Genomic DNA, 10104 nt, shown 5'->3' on the forward strand with positions numbered 1-10104 from the left:
CTAATTTTTTTTATTCAAGTTTCTCAAAAGTAAAAAATATAATTCAGATATTTGGAAAAATAAAAAAGGATGTAAAAATTAGTAAAAGGAACGGATCTGCTAGAAAAAAGATAATAAAACCAAAAATATATATTATCTATTATATTTTAAAGTCAATATATATAAATAACAAAAAATTTATATAATAGTAATAAAAACCCTACAGATGAATAAGATTTGAAAGTTTATCGAAAGTTCTCTCATCTATAGCCGTTATACCGTTTCCTCGAAGATGACTAGCTCGAAGAGAATACAAAAAGTTATGGAAACTTGTATAAATAAGTAAAAAGTACAGATATTTTAAGTTGGTGAGTTGCTCAAACGCTTCTGTTGCTACAGAAGTTATACTGTTTTCGGAAATATCTCTAAAAGTGTATATAAAGTTTATTCACTAATAAATTGTTTTGAATTTACTGTATATAATATTTAAAAAAGGCATGAATATGCATAAGTATAAAAAATATCTAAAAAACTTGTAATTAATAATTATTTATATTTTTGAAAAATTACTTTAAAATAATTTAGAAAGTTTTATTAATAAACAGTTTATATAAAATTTCTGTTGTATAAAATAATAATATTTAGTAATGAAAAACTTTTACTATTTTTAATTAATTTAAAAAATATTATCAATAATTATATAAAAATAGAATGGAATAGTAAACTGTAGATAAAAAATATTAAAGATTAATCATATGGCTGAAATTTATAATAATGAAAATTATGAATAACAATATACTGAAAAGGATTTATAAAAAGAGAATAAATAATAATAAAACGGAACATAATTAGAAGAATTATTACTAAAAACTTAAATACAATTATAATAAAAAAGAAAATTTATAAACTACACAAGTTGATGTATGTCGTAAAAAATATTTTAATACTAATATTAAAGTAATATAAGTTAACAAAGAAAGATTGATAAGTTTAAAATAAAAAATATTAAACGTACAAAAGTGTTAATTTGTTTAAATTCCTAAACAACCCTCTTTCCAGCGAAGTTAACTGGTTTACGTACAAGTACCTGAAAGGAATAGAAATAAAAGTTTTCAAGGTTGAAAAGAAACTCAAAAAGTTATAGAAGTTACATAATAATAGTATTATATTATAAAAATTAAATAGGAAAAATATAATAGAAAATATTATTTCAGTGTAAGTATATTTTAATATTATTAAAAGTATAAGAAACTCATGAATGTTTTAACTAATTAATTTATCTAAAAAATCGTCATATAATAAATTTAAATAACTTTAATAATAAAAAAGTTAAACTTTTATAATTTAATTATTATTAAATTAAAAATATAAGTAAAAATTAATAATTTATAATTTATTAAGTCTAGTCGTACAAAAATTCCAAATTTGTTAAAGAAATAAAGCATGTTGCCGAGATTGAGGCGATGGAGTTTTCGCCTAAATGTCTATTGGAATATTTGTTTACTTTTCTACAAAATCATTACATACATTTATTTATATAAAAAAAATTATTTATAACGGAGAAAAAGAGGAGGAGCGATTATTTAGAGTCCTATAGAGGAAGGGTATTTATACCTTCAAGAAAGAAATATAAAAAGTAATGCGGGGCAGACGTAGGAACACGTGCTACCGCAAGACAGGCACGTGGTATGAGTACGTGATTTATCGAAGTTAACCCCAACACAATTTTTATAAACTAAACAATTTGGGTATATAATATTTAATTTCTACAAGTTTTGATTATTTTAATAACTTTTTAGGTTTTTTCATTAACATGCGCAGAAACTTTTTTATGTATAATATTTATTAATAATTATAACAGTTAATTTTCTTTTCTAATGTTTTATTATAATACTATTTAATATTAATTTTAGTTTTTATTAAATAAGCAATTGATAATTTTTTTTAAGTTAAGAACAATTAAAAAATTTTATTGTGTAACAAATATTAGTACTGATCCTTAAAATTTATAATATAATCTTTTACTTATAATAATTAATGTACTTTTACTTTTAAATAATTAATAAAATAAATCAATTTACTAATATTACTTTATAAATTACAATATTTATTAAATAATTATTAACAGCACATTAAACTTTATTGAGTCTACAAAAATATGAATAACTTTTATAAACAAACACTAAAAATATCAAGCGTTTTCTATAATATTTAATTAAAAGCGTTAAAAAATATACACAAGAGCTTCGAAAGTTGGTATAGTTAATATAATTATTTTCAGTTTCTGAAAATTTTTTCGTCTCTACTATTAATTGAGATATCTTAATTAATTAGTAATATTTTACAAATTTTAGTAGAAATATTTTTATAATTAAGCACTATAAACTGTTTTAAATCTTGTAATAAAAATAATTACAAATAATGCAAAGTTGTTAATTTTACAAAAATTGTTTCTTCCAAGGAGACAATTTTGTTACCCCTCAACTCTCTATTAATATAGTTGAGATATCATAAAACTACAATTTATAAAGTTTACAAATGCGTCAAGGCCGTCAAGTTTCCAAAAGCATCGTTAGTAAAGTTGGTTATTGAATTATGACTTAAAGACCTTTTATTAATTAAAAAAAATTAAAAAATAATATAAAAATTAATTCGTAATAAATAATAATTTTTGAATCAAGAAATTATAAGAATTTAAACTTTATTAAAGATATTAAATATTTTTTGCTTATAATAAGAATAAAACAAATAGAATATTAAATTTAAAAGAATTATAGCCAAAAATACAAAATAATTAGCTTAAAGTAATTAAAAACAAAATAAAACTTACAAATAGCCTAAACTTTAACTATCTTAAAAAAAAAACTTTATTTTTTTATATAATTTAATAATTATAATCAAAAATTTATTAAAAATTTTTTCAATTTAATTAATTTTTTTTATATACAAATAGTCCAGGTGTTGGAGTGCTTTATACGCAGCCCCCCTTCCAATTTCTGTTAGTTTATTGTTGTTTAAGCGCCTTCGTATTACAGTATTTTATTAAAAAACGCAACTTTTATAAAGTTTAAATTAAAAACAGACAGTTCGATTAATGCTATGTTATTTGTAAAAGTATCAAATGCCAGTGAAGTTAATAGATTTCCTGATAAATCTCTAGAAAAAAAATAAAAAATGAGTTAATAAATTGAATAAGGAAATTGAAGTTTTATATCAAAGTAAAATTTTAAGAATACAGTAATAAAATTCTTAAAGAATGATTAAAAACTAACAAATATTCTGCTGTTTCTATTTCGCTTAATATAGACTTATCAAGAGATGTTAGCGAATTGTCATTAAGCTTTCTACGTAAATTTATTTTTTAATATTACAAGAACTTAGTTCAAAAAAACTCGCTAATTTACAGATGTTGCAAACGAATCAGATTTCTCAATGTTCCTACCTCCAAATTGGTAATTTGGTTTTTGCTTAAGTCTCTAATAAATATTACAGTTAAAAAAAAATTGTAATTTTTTAAGTTAATTTAATTTATTAAAATTACAGCTATATAAAAAAACCTACAAGTAAGCCAATAATTTGTTTTTTTCAAAGGCATCGACTTCAAGGTAGCTTATAGAATTGTTATGAAAACTTCTACAAATTTATAATAAGAATAAATAAGTAATTTTTTTAAATAATTTACAAATATTGCAAATTCGTTAAGAATTGAAATGTATTGGAGTGAAGAGCGGTCATCCTGTTCCCTTCCATAATCCTTAAAATAAAATATATTATTATTTGAATATATATTATCCTGTATAACACTCGAGTATAAGTCAGAATAAGAATAGAGAATATAAAGCTAACAGGCTCGTAAGCTGTTCCAAATTTTTAAAGTCCTTCGAATGAATCGTTGTAATAGCTCCTCCCGTAATAGTTCTTATTAAAACGATGTAGGAATCGCTATTAGAAAAACGTGATCTAGCATAGAGTACTTTCTTTCGCATACATAATAATAATACACAAATTACTACTATATGCATTCTCAGCAAGTTTTGTAGCTTAAGTGGTAATAATATTTGGATTTAAAATTTTTAGGTATAAACGGTAATAATCCGATATAAAGTAGGAAAACTTTGCTAAGAATGGAAAACACTTTAGATTCATAAACTTCTTTCATTAAGCTCCCAGCCTATACTATGAAAGTTAAAGAGCTAACTTTGAGCCTTCTCTTTACCATACGATTCCTTCAACAAAGACCCTTTAATCATTACCCTCAAGTTAATGTTCTTTAATAGGTATTGTGCCTTATATATATATAACGAAATGTCTCTGATATGATTCGTTTTCACTGCTTTCTTAATTAATCCAAAAGTACTAATGTATATTTTTTGAAAGATTTAATGGAACCGGAACCACTATCCCGTCTAAAAGACGGCTATCTACTATACGGGTTCACTGTAAGGGTAAACAAAACGCTTCGCCTTCCCTGTAATACTTTTTTAAAATGATGAAATATAACTTACAAATCCAAACAGGTTGATTGCTTCCGACATTTCTGAAGCTGGAAATCGTTCGTTAGTTGTGTTAAACATTTATTATTTCGTGTAATGATAAGGAAAACAAGAAATACAAACGGTATCATAATATTTTTCAAGAGTAGCGTTCACTACTACTAAATTTACCTTATATATTTATGTCCACAAGGCATTCAACAATAAGTCGAATCATGACTAGAATTTTTTTAAAATTAAAAAGGATAAAGAATTATTATCGCCCTTATAACTTTTAAGAGTTAAAGGCTCTAACTAAGCTATCTTATTTGTCTTCTTTATCTTTGCTTTGCAAAATGTAAACTTAAGTTAATTTATTTTTAAGCGTATAAATTTGGCAAAGTTAATTTTTTTTTGATTTTTTTTTATAATATAAATATTATAAATGATTACCTTCATATTTAAACAGTTTCTTCTGCTCTATCTGTTTTATTTTTATTAACTAAATTATCATTGTTAGTTAATAGTTTATAGAAATGTCAAACTTGTGATTATTATTTATTGCATTAGCATACCTCGCCGAGAAGATGTATTTTTTATAAAATTATTTTACTTCATAAAAACCGCGTAGTAGGATCCGCTTGCATAACCTTACTGCTTAAATTATTATTATCTTATGACAGAATATTACAAATCGGTAAGAATTATCTATAAAATGTTATCAAGGTTATTACCATAAATTAAAATAGAGTATTAGCCTTAATAGCCTTTTTATTTCGACATAATATCAGTATTAGATAGAAAAAGTATTATTTAAGAAATTATACTGGTTGCTTTCCTCACTTCTAAAAATGGATAATATTTTCAGAGTAGCATATATAAACATTAAATTAACACTGACTAGAAAATTCAAAAGTATATTTACTGCAAATATATTATAGTAAAAGTCCTTGTTATGTGAAACACTCTGCACTGGTTAGCAAAAGCTTTTAGAGGTATAAAACTACAAGTTGACACTTATATTGTGAAATTACTTCACAGTTATTAGCCTCAATGCCAAGTTTATATTATTTAGTTCGAAAACGTGAAATATTTGTTACCGGTTCAAGCTTTTTCTTTTGCTGGTGTTTCATCAGCTGCCACTAAGTCTTAATATTGGAAATGTACTTTAAAGTGAGATTTGTAAAGAAGATTATAGAAACTATTATACGTCCTTTTTAGTCACAATAAATATAGAAGAATGGCTCTATACTTTCCAACAACAACGTCTCATCATAAAAGTTTTGCTTTCCCCAGGGTTGATTTGATAGTATATCAGTGGATCTGAAAGGTACAATCCCTTCTTTATAAGATAAATGACTTACTTGGAAAACTTTAGAGACTAATTTTTAAAAGTGTGTGTCATTTTTATAGTTTAATAAAATTATTATAGTTAAATATTTAACAAAGTGCTTATTCCACTCCTTGGATTTGTTGAAAAGCATATCTTGAGGGCATATTATAGAATTAATTTTTTTAAGGTGTAGTTTAGTAGGCATAGAGTTTTGAGAACTAATACAGAATTTTTTTCAGGTTTCCTTAGGGTTAGAGTTGGCTGTGGTAGGTGTTTTGAGGATTTAAATGTTTTACAAAAAATCTCATTACGAACAACACATCCCCATTGCTTGTTAGTCAACCTCCGCAGAATTGAGACAGGCCCGATTATCAATAAAATATTTTTATAGTTAGCGAAAGTCGATAAATCTATTATATACGATAAGGTTTCAAATTATTTTTATAATTCTCTTCTGTAAGTAATATAAACATCATTATTGCCCCATAAAGTTAATATTAAAAACAGCCATAAAGCTGAACTTCTGTAATTTATTTTATTTTTATATACAAGTATAAAGTTTTTTTTATTTCCTTTTATTTAATTTTGCCAAGTTTAAGTTATAATTGGGTATATTATTTAATCTTGGTAATAGAAGTTTAAAAATCTAAGTGAATCTTTTTTTAGGTTTGAAAGGAACTTTAGTTTCTTGGTACTTTAGGTGTATTACACTTTACGGAACAATTGGATATTGTAAGCCACACTAAAACCTATGTTTTACTTGAACTCCTGTAAAGTTTAACTTAAGTCTTTATTTACTATAATATTTTGTTTTAATTGTTAATTTGAACTTATGGATTAGATGTTATAAAAAGCCTTATATTTTTTAAATTTATAAATATGGAAACAATACTAAATTTTAACAATTAACTAAAATTTTGAAAGGTAACTTCAGTTATTTTTGCTTTTAATACACCTGCAAAATATAGCTCCTATAAAACAGATAAATATAAGAGCCTCGACGGTAGTAAAGCAAAGTCAAAGAGAATAGAGTACTAAACAGCAAGGACACTTGAAGTGCTAGGAAAGAAAGTAATTCAAAAAACTATAATGCCGCCAAGTAGTAATTATTTATACTACTACTAATAGATATACCAACAAAAGTATGTAAAACGGCTCACTTGGTCGAAAAATCTACATTAAAAGATTTTATAGTTTGAAGTATATGTAAAATATATATCTGATTAAGTAGATTGTAATAAATAAAAGGTAGAGATAACCTTTATTTTAAGTTAAGATACACAAATGGTCCCTAAAACAAAGGCATACAAAATTCCCATTCACCATCACAGTTCAACTTTAAGCCAACTCAAAAAATAACAATAGAAGAATTATTCTCTAAAATGATATCAAATAGAAAGAAAAATAAAAAACTATAAAAAAAATATATAATAAAAAGAAAAATTAATAAAACATTTTTAAAGAAAATATATGAATAAAAAAAGAAACTTATTAGTATTTATTAAACTTTTTATATTAAATATATTTACTATTAATACTTATTAAAGTTTATCTGTTCATTTATTTATTTAGGAAAAAATAAAGGAAAGTTTATATATTTGGTCATTTACTGTACATCTTAGTGGTGTAACTCTAATAAATCACGTGCTCAGATCACTTGGTACAATGAATCATATGTCCCACATGCTCGTCTTTTGGAATACCACGTTACACAGCACGTGTTTTCGCATTTTGATTACTTCACTTCTTTTACTTTTCCTAAAGGATTGAAAAGTTTCAACCGCTTCTTTTTTCTTGGTCATAACTTTTTTATAGTAAAAAGTTGCTCTTGTAAAATCCGTGGTCTGTTTTTAAAGAAAAATTGATTATATACTGCCACTTCTTATTTTTCTACATTATAAGTAATTATAAAACCAAGAACTCTCTACTAAAAACCTTTAAGTCTAAGATATTTGAGTAGTGCGAATGCCGTACATCTCACACTCCCACAAAGTAGTTTTATTATAGACTTGCATTTTATCTCCGCTAAGTTTCAGTATTTTTTCTACTACGCAAAAACTTAATAAATAGAGATATTATCTAAAAAACACAATAACAATAACACAATGATATAATAATATCAAAATAATGCTTTATTTATTAGAAATATTCTCTGTTAACTAGATAACTGCTAATAACTACCGCTAGGCAACTATGTACTATATTCAATAATTATACACTTTAGCCTTGTAGATTAAAATCTCTAACTATTTGCAATTAACTACTCTATGGGCTAATCAAAACTTGTAAACGGCCTACAGCCAAACAAAAATAACAAAAAAAGTAAACAGCAAAGACCATGAGAAAATCTCTTCTTTTTATTAATTGAAGTAGCTATATATATTATATGGTGCGGTTTAGAATATTTTGATTTTTCTTACTATTTGATACAAAGAGTTGTAATCTAACCGACACCAAAATTTAAAGCAACTCTATGACTGCCGCGTATAACAAAATAGCGTCCATGTGTTATCCACATGGTGTTGTTAACTAAAAACCACTGATATTTTAGGTAAATAATGCTTTTATGATCTATTACGGATAATTATACACTCAATTTAAATATAATCATGTTACTAATACCTTGACAAAAGCAGCTTATAAAACCTATAAAACGACGTACTCACTCGGGAGAGCGAAGTGCAAAGTTATTCAATAAAAAACTTTTAGTTCTACTTTTCCCTTTATTAGTTATAATTTTAGCGTTATAGTTTAATCGTAAGAACTACATGAGAAGAAAATTTAGAAGTAACAAAATATAAATATATTTAAACAAAATATTAATAAAAGCCAGTAATTGCCATATTTGTACCAATATTTGCTAAAATTATGTTTTTCTAAAAAAATTTTTTTAATGTTTTTAATTAATAAATTATTAGATACTTATTTTAAGCATTCTGTTTTAATTATGTGTATATCAGAGTTGTTTGTTGAATGTTTGTATTTTGTGTATAACTCTTTATAGTTTCTCCTAAATAGTATTGAATTTTTTAAGTAGTTAAGCTTATTAAAAAAAAGAAAATAGTTATTGTTGAATTAATTTAAAGTTTCATCTAATTTGTATAATCGGTAAAAATCACTTTTATAACTACTTTAACATAGTAAAATTAGTTAATTTTTATATATTTACATTATCAGGACTCAAAAAGAGATGACTTACATTTGATGACTGTTTTTTAAAAGGTTAGTTACTCGCTAGACTCGTGTCTTTCACCTGTTGAGCTGTAGCATTTATATTAAAATCCTAACAATAAAAAAACTTACTATTGCGTATCTGGTAAATTGTAAGATTCTTTTAGGAATTGCAACTTTTGTCAAACACCAAAAGCTGCTCTCATAAATTCGCAGCCCTTTTCTTCCTGAAAATCAAAAGAAATATACAAGATCATTCCACCCATTTATTGTTTGCCCTGAGACATCCTGGAATATATATAATTTAGCTTTTCCTTTTAAACCTTAAATTATTATAAGGAAGAATGTCAAGGAGTTCTTTTTCTACATCTACATTTATTTATACCCACTCTTCTGCAGTTAAATTCTTTCGCAGTTTTATTTATATAGATATTTTACCACCTCTAATGGAGGTTATATACAAGCTAAACTAGAGAGTAGGGGCTCATTAGTTGCTTTTTTTATTCAAAAAAGAGAAATGGATATCAATTAGTAAGATATATGTTTTCGATGGTATAGCTGTCATATTCACTATGCTGGACTTTGTTATAAGGCCGATTTCCGTTTTTTATACTTTTTTATCATATTTTTCTATGGTTTGGGCATCCTTTTGACTTGTAGCTGTGTCTCTTTTTCTTGTATGTTGTCTGAGCGCTTTAAGTTAATTTATACAAATACACGTCTTTGTTTTTAATTATGAATAAAGTTATATATTTCTTAATTAAAATTACACTACATTAATTTTTTTAAATCTAGAGTTTCAAAATATTACCTATATTCTGACTCAAGAAATAGTCATCTTATAGCTACGTGTTAAGCAAACGTGTCATAAAGCAAGGGATTCAAACCCTTGATCAAAATCTTATCCATCTTTGAGAAACCTCGCAATCCACGCAAAAATTTTGCAAAATTAAAAAGTATCCTATTATTTTTTTTAAAATAAATCAAATATTTATATATATACAAAATATTTTTTTACTATAAATACAATAAAAAAAGCTTCAGGAACACTCAAAGTTACTTAATACCCACATATACCTTGCACGTGAGTCCTTTAATAATTTTTAAAGAAAAAGTGTGCTATTTTATAAAACTTAAATTAAAAAATTT

The 10104-nt window shown here is 24.6% G+C and overlaps 1 long non-coding RNA gene across 1 annotated transcript; it reads right to left on the bottom strand.

Moving 5' to 3' along the window:
• Positions 1 to 203: 203 nt before the first annotated feature.
• On the bottom strand, positions 204 to 1034 carry LOC135120448 (uncharacterized). The gene is made up of 3 exons (XR_010278616.1): positions 995 to 1034; positions 333 to 404; positions 204 to 275 (listed from the first exon to the last, which is right to left on the bottom strand). It is a non-coding gene; the product is annotated as an uncharacterized LOC135120448 (long non-coding RNA).
• Between the last annotated feature and the right edge of the window lie 9070 nt (positions 1035 to 10104).

The sequence above is a fragment of the Zophobas morio genome, unplaced genomic scaffold (assembly GCF_036711695.1).
Source record: "Zophobas morio isolate AGI-343-1 ecotype UQ-CSIRO unplaced genomic scaffold, CSIRO_AGI_Zmor_V1 ptg000381l, whole genome shotgun sequence".
NCBI lineage: Eukaryota > Metazoa > Arthropoda > Insecta > Coleoptera > Tenebrionidae > Zophobas > Zophobas morio.